At 33.6% G+C, this 6,446-nt stretch overlaps 1 protein-coding gene across 2 annotated transcripts in view; it reads right to left on the minus strand.

The window, feature by feature from the left end:
- Positions 1-5,922, minus strand: part of LOC106880606 (glutamate receptor ionotropic, NMDA 3A) — an 851,602-nt gene extending 845,680 nt beyond the window's left edge. Inside the window, exon 1 of one of the 2 annotated variants that reach the window (XM_052972427.2) lies at positions 1-5,922. This exon is cut by the window's left edge and continues 1,178 nt beyond it. The gene's annotated coding sequence lies outside the window, so the exon portion shown is untranslated. The other variant, XM_052972428.2, reaches the window with a different exon arrangement.
- Between the last annotated feature and the right edge of the window lie 524 nt (positions 5,923-6,446).

Raw genomic sequence — 6,446 nt, forward strand, 5'->3', positions numbered from 1 at the left:
ATATAGATATCTAGGTATGCATAGATGTATGCATGTATGTATATAACATACAATTGTACATTATCATATATACATCTTTAACTTGCTATGGTAATGTTACTGAGTAATTAAACATATGTACTGAAACGTACACCTGCACGTTATTTAACGGAAAGCAATTTTAAATGTAAAATAATTTTTAATTAAACTTATATTTAATTATTGTTGCACACATATCTAAATTAAATTAGGTACCATGCTACCTGCTTAACCTTATTTATAACGATTTCTAATATTTAACAATTTCTAATCTTTTAAATAATCGAAAAGTAAAATATAATTTTACTGAAAATTACCAAAGATTTATATAAATATATATATATATATATACAGTGCTTGTATGTGTGTATATGTGTTCTAAAAACCACCTTTATATCTTAAGGAAACCCCTGAAGTCTGTCTAAATACTTTGTAGGAGAAGCCTCATATACGAGCAGATTTTTTTAACATAATCTATTTTGCAACAATATCAATTAAGACAGTAATTCTAACTTATCTGTTTTTTTTTTTTTTGCTTTATTGTGATTATTACTTATAGTTGTTGTAGTGCTAAATTCGAGTTATGATACCCAATACTACCGATTCTGCCCTCACAGTCGCGTGAGTTACCTGTTTACTATAAGAACATTTTAAGTATACAGGTGAATACTTAGAAGAACAAATTTGAATAAATATAAACTAGAAGCTTAGGTACTTACTTCTCAACTAGCACCTTATTGAAAAATAATAAAATGATAAACATCATGCATATTTATGGTTATACATACAAACATATGTATATGTGCGTGTGTGTGTGCGTGCGTGTGTGTGTGCGTGCGTGTGTGTGTGTGTGTGAGTGTGTGTATGTAGTTACCTCTGTGACTGTGTCAGCGTGTGTCCGTGAGTGTGTGTGTGTATGCGTGTGTGCGATGTGTTAGATCACATACATTTGTACTTATGTATGAACGTAGATGCGCGTATTTTGAAATCCGTATTAGTTAATTGGTGTCATTTAAATAATCCAAGCGATGTATTCCAAGATTCGAGCGATGATTAAAACCAAAATCCACACGTGTAGTAATCCGTAACTATGATGAATTCAGGGTAAATCCTTTGGTCAGTGTTCATGTCAGGGTTACTTTTAATCCCTTTAATAATAATAATAATAATAATAATGTATGCTTATATTCCCGAAAGTAATTCGAAATTGGCAACGTTTTTTGTTATAAGTGAAGAAACTGTTGTTGATATTGTTGCTGGTGCATGGTTGTTTTTGTAATCGTTTTGGCTACCTTTTTTTGCTTTTTTATTCTTTGTTTTGTTAGGGGTTTTTTTTAATGTTTTTTCCCCTTACCTTTGGCAACTTTATACAAAAAATTCTAACATGTTTTGCTTTCTGTTACGAAGAAAATATATTAAAAAAATATCAGAAAACATAACAGACACACAAGTAGTAGTAGTAGTAGTAGTAGTAGTAGTAGTAGTAGTAGTAGTAGTAGTAGTAGTAGTAGTAGTAGTAGTAGTAGTAGCCTATCAGTGTTGGTGGTTGTATCTATTTAAAAAAAAAAACTTGACTTAATATTGCCTTTTGTTCTTGCTTTTCTTTTTTTCTTTTAGTCTCCTTCTCTCCCTCTCTCTTTCTCTCACTCTCACTCCTTACCTCCTTCTCCCTCTTCCTCTCACAGTTTCATTCTCACTCCCCCCTTTTATTTCATAATACCATTTAGCGGGGTGGCGGACGGGGGTAGTTATTTGTTTTGGTTGTTTTTTATTTTTAAGAGTATATTTATGGGCATATATTTATATTTGGCATATATTAGTATATAAATATATAGTCTATGGTGGTAAAATGGAAAATAGTTTATAATATATCAATGAATATATTTATTATTTTAGCTATTTTTTCTTGTTCTACATTATGTTGATACGCGTCAGTGTTTGCGTGTTGATTCTAGACTATACCGTTATTGTTGTTGTTGTTGTATATGTGTATATATATATTTATTTACATATACATATTCTACATAATAGTGGTGTGTATACAGAGCGACATACCGTTCAAATTATAGACGGTTTCTTTTTTTTTCTTTCTAATTTTCTTGTATATATCCATCGTTTGACCGGGTCGTCTAAGAAAGTGATGATAACGACCACATTTAACAATAGATGATAAACGAAACTAGTTCGGACCACAAGCTTCACAATTCTTCCGACAACCTGTCTTACTTCCAAATCATAATTAACCAACTTCGATGTCTTGTTATTAACTTCTATATTTCCAAAGTGTGGCATCACCACAAAGACTGTAACATCTCCAACAATAACACTTTCTTTCTTTCTTCCTAATTGCTGTTATCTTGCTGTGTGTGTGTTTTTTTTTTGTTTTTTGTTTTGTTTTGTTTTTAATTCTGTCAAGAGCTTTGTGTCTGAGACTGACACGAAACAGACTCTTCAACGCCGTGACAAACTAGTTTCTTTTACATTTTCATAGACACTTGTTGTTGTTGATGATGTTGTTGTATGCAGTTGCTTCCTTTAACAAACAAGTCTTCTTCACATGCCACTGCACAGAGGTCTTGTGGTTAAAACGATGAAAACCTAACAATGACTTACATTTCTGTGCGGCTGCTTTACCAGTACTTCTCCTTGTTGTTGCTATCGTAGCTGTAGTTGTAATTCTTCACCATTGCTACAAATGCCGTTGTTGTTGTTGTCAATACAGTTGTTTGCATTTTGTAATTGTTGTTGTTGTTGTTACTACTATTATTGTTGTTGTTGTTGTTACTACTATTATTGTTGTTTATCATTACTTACTTTCACCTTTAATGTGTTTTAATGATACCTGCGATAAATCGATATATATATATATATATATATATATATATATATATATATATATATATATATATTATGTATATATATGTATATATATATATATATATATGATGTCTTTGTTTGTTATTGTATGCTGTTTTTTTTTCTCTTTTGTTTCCAAATTACGATTATTTTTTTCAGATTTTTCCTTCCGAATTATTTTGTTTTCTTTATGCTTTTTTTTTTCAACGTCTTTCCAGTGGAATTTTTTTCTTCCTTTCTTTTTTTCCCCACTTAATCCAAAATCCTTTCTTACGCGACTGGAATAAATAAATATACAACAGACTTACTGTCCATACATCTGAACAGTCATCAACAATTTGCTTCTGATTCTACGCATACAATACCAAGGTATATGCAACTGTGAGAATGAATTAAACACAGATTCTTAAGTCAACTACATTACATCTACAGCTGAAAACACGAGTTTTTTTCCTCCTCTTTTCCCTCTTTTCTTTCTCCTTCCTCTCCTTTCCTATCTCCCTTTTGCTTGTTTTTTTTTTATATTTCAATTTTGATAATTTTCTTTTATATGTTTTATTTACATTAATTATTTTCGTCTTTATATCATTCTTTTCCCTTATCTCTTTGCGTTTATTTTTCAGTAATTTCATCACAATTAAGAATTTTCAATAATTGTTTGTTTCTTAATTCATTATTTAAATATATATTCTTTTAAACAAAATCAAATGCAGTGTAATTAAACCCAAATACAATTTACTTATATTCTTGTAAATAATTTTGTATGTGTGTGTGTGCACAAATATGTACATGTATATATAGACATAGATATATGCGTCTATTTATGTGTTTATGAGTGATGTATGTGCGTGTATGTTACTTTGCTCTCCGATTCCACAAGGTTTACGATAAAAGAGAGAGTATAAGCAGTGAGGAATAGAAAGATATAAAAGAAGACATAAAGCAGCGACAGACAGGCAGGCAAGAAGACAAACAGAGACAGCAGAGAAAGGAAGTGCAACAAATGAAACAAAAATAAACAACTGAAACAAAATCTGAGAAAGAACTAAAGACCGAAGAAAAAGAGAGAAGACGTAGAGGAAGAAAGAAAAAAGAAGTGGGCAATGTAATTAGATTTCTTCAAATAAGAATACAGTGGAATAATCGAAGGTATTGCCAATTTCGACCTTGCCATATTACTGAGAATTGTGAAGCGTCATCTTCCGCCGACGAAGACTTACAAAATTTTTCCGTGTTAGTTAATCCCAGCTGACCGAATTTAATGTGCTTGTGTAGTTCCATTATTTCAAGAGCAGGCTGAAGGTTCTTCAACAGACCCTCATGTGTATTTGCACTTGCACTTACATACAAACTTGATGATGGGGGCATCGTTCCGCATAGATGAACTGCAATGTTCGTAATATCACCGCTTTTTGACATAGAAAACAACTAGTTGTACGCGGAGCTTAAAAATGCAGCCGCTACTTAAAAGCAGTGTAAAGACGCGCACACACTTACACACTCACGTAAACATAGACACACACTAACGCTCGTACACAGACAGACACACTGTGTGGATGATAGTCAACGCAGATTTCGTCGCAACATCGAAACAGGTTGTAATATGTGTGTGTGCAATGGTGTATAGATGTGGTGGTGCGCTAGTGCCTACTAATGAGGATGTTGGAATGCGTGTGTGTAATGTAATGTACGAAAAATTGCGTGTAGATGACTAGAAATATAGAGAAGGTTAGATAGATAGATAGATAGATAGATAGATAGATAGATAGATAGATAGATAGATAGATAGATAGATAGTTGCGTGTATATGAATATAAACAATTATATGTATATATATATATACATATACATACAATGACACGACTATCTAAAAGATAAACAGATAGATATAACAGAGGAGATACAGAAAGTAAAAGAAAGGAAGGACAGAAGAAAGAAAGAAAGAAAATGTGCTTGTATATGGACGTATACTATAGATAGATAGATAGATAGATAGATAGATAGATAGATAGATAGATAGTTGAAGCAGGTAAAGGAGAAATAGTGAAAATAGGGGAGAGAGAAAAACAGGAGAGAAAGAGATAGAGAAAGGTGTATACGCAAACGTACAAAACTAAGTAGATTCTCTTGGCTTTTTTCTTTTACTATTTAGCTGTTGCTACTACAGTCTTGTCACACACACACACAGGCACAAACACACTCTAACACACACATTTGCAGACGCACAAACACATATCTAAATACAAACACACACACACACACACACACATACACGACTAAACCCACTTTCTGTATATTTGTCTTTCTATTTCTCACTTTATATTCAACGATATTTCTTTCTTCAGTCTCTCTCTCTCTCTCTCTTTCTCTGTCATCCCTATTTCGCTCTTTTCCCATCTCTCTCTCTCTCACTCCCACTTTCTCTCTCTTTCTCCTCTCCTTCCTTACCCATTATTTTCTATTTATCTCTCTTTCTCTCTCTTTCTCTCACTCGGCGCCATACAGTCTCTCAGATTTTTTCTCCCACTTCTTTCTCTCTCTCTCTTAAAATGTCTATTACTTTCACTTTCTATTTGTGCGTGTGCGCCTATGTGCATGTTAACGTGAGCCCGTACTTATGTAAATTTTCTATATGTGCCTGTGCGCTTATGCGTATATATACATGCGTGCATGAATATGCGCGTGCGCTTACATACATGGATACGTATTCGCCTATATGCATGATGTGTGTGTGTGTGTGTGTGTGTGTGTTTATGGGTATAAATACGTGTGCACTTACGTGCATGGATGTGTGTACGCAAAGTACGCGACTGCTACGTTTGCCTGTTTCGAGTGCATAGGAGATTATATGTATTTTACTTGCGCGTGTGACGACGACTGGATATGAATGAGAATATGCACCTGCTTGTGCGTGTGTGTGTGGTGTGTGTGCGCGTGTGCGTGCGTGTTCGAGGCAGACAGACAGACAGACAGACAGATAGAGACAGAGAGAAAGAGTTTTCGTTATTGGTAAATATTGTTTACCCACAGAGCCACGCGTAGCTATAGTTGCCGCTACTTCAGCTCTTCGTCCTGGCGTTGTTTGATGTTACTATCGTTATCACCATCATCGTCTGCAGCATCATCTCCATCAATATTATTATCATTATCGATATTAAGCACTGGGGTTAATGAAATCGACCAACCTTCTTCCGCAAAATTCCAGGTTTTGTGCCTATAGTAGAAATAATCGTTACCATTGCGGCGTCGAGCTAAAAGGATCGTTAGCATGCTGGACGAAATGCTTAGCAGTATTTCACCTATCAACTTATCTGAGTTCAAATTCCACCGAGGTCGACTTTGCCCTTCATCCTTTCGGGGTCGATAAATTAAGTGCCAGTCAAATACTGGGATCGATGTAATCGACTATCCCCCTCCCCAGAAATTCCAGGCCTTTTGCCTATAGTAGAAAGGATTATTATTATTATTATCATTATTATTGTTATAATTATTATTATTATTATTATTATTATTATTATTATTATTATTATTATCGTCATCATCATCATCATCATCATTATTATTATTATTAT

This window comes from Octopus bimaculoides, chromosome 13 (genome assembly GCF_046866305.1).
Source record: "Octopus bimaculoides isolate indiv1 chromosome 13, ASM4686630v1, whole genome shotgun sequence".
In the NCBI taxonomy this organism is placed as follows: domain Eukaryota; kingdom Metazoa; phylum Mollusca; class Cephalopoda; order Octopoda; family Octopodidae; genus Octopus; species Octopus bimaculoides.